The sequence below is a fragment of the Capsella rubella genome, unplaced genomic scaffold (genome assembly GCF_000375325.1).
Source record: "Capsella rubella cultivar Monte Gargano unplaced genomic scaffold, Caprub1_0 scaffold_17, whole genome shotgun sequence".
Taxonomy (NCBI): Eukaryota; Viridiplantae; Streptophyta; class Magnoliopsida; order Brassicales; family Brassicaceae; genus Capsella; species Capsella rubella.
Genome location: NW_006238907.1, coordinates 73,319 through 74,240, shown reverse-complemented (window position 1 = coordinate 74,240; position 922 = coordinate 73,319). Strand labels below are relative to the sequence as shown.

Genomic DNA, 922 nt, shown 5'->3' with positions numbered 1-922 from the left:
AATGGAAGGAAGACGTGTTGGTTTGATTGTCATACAAGATTTCTTCCCTATGGTCATCCTCTAAGGAAGAATAAAAAAGATTTCCTGAAGGGAAAAGACGCTTCTAGAGAGTATCCACCAGAGTCTTTGACCGGTGAGCAAGTTTATTCTGAGCGGTTGAAAGGTGTCAATCCACCGAAAACCAAGGATGTCGGTGGAAATGGTCATGAAAGGAAGATGCCTGGGTATGGGAAACAACATCATTGGCACAAGGAAAGCATATTTTGGGAGCTTTCGTACTGGTGTGACCTCAATCTTCGACATAATATTGATGTGATGCATACAGAAAAGAATTTCTTGGACAACATCATGTTTACTCTTATGGGTGTAAAGGGTAAATCAAAAGATACCATCATGTCAAGATTGGATATAGAGAAATTCTGTTCTCGACCACACTTACATATTGACAGTAGGGGTAAAGCACCTTTTCCAGCCTTCACATTGACCGAACAAGCAAGAACAAGTTTACTGGAATGTGTGAAACATTCGGTAAAATTCCCAGATGGTTATGCTTCAGATTTGGCGAGTTGTGTTGATCTAGAAAATGGAAAGTTTTCAGGCATGAAAAGTCATGACTGCCATGTTTTTATGGAGCGATTACTTCCATTTATTTTTGCCGAACTCCTTGATCGGAACATCCACCTTGCGTTATCAGGTACTTTCATTTTATTAAACACTCTTAATTTTCCATATGTAAATTATTATTTAAAGCTAATAATGAATTTTTTGAATATATATTATATAGGGGTTGGAGCATTTTTTCGGGACTTATGTTCAAGGACTTTGCAAACCAGTCGCCTTCAAATTCTAAACAGCACTGTACAGTAATCCTGTGCAATTTGGAAAAAATCTTTCCGCCATCATTTTTTGATGTGATGGAGCA

The 922-nt window shown here is 38.0% G+C and overlaps 1 protein-coding gene across 1 annotated transcript in view; it reads left to right on the top strand.

Moving 5' to 3' along the window:
- The window catches only part of LOC111829223, a gene marked incomplete at its 3' end in the record, with an annotated part of 11,309 nt that overhangs the window by 7,214 nt on the left and 3,173 nt on the right, over positions 1–922 (top strand). The window lies entirely within an intron of this gene.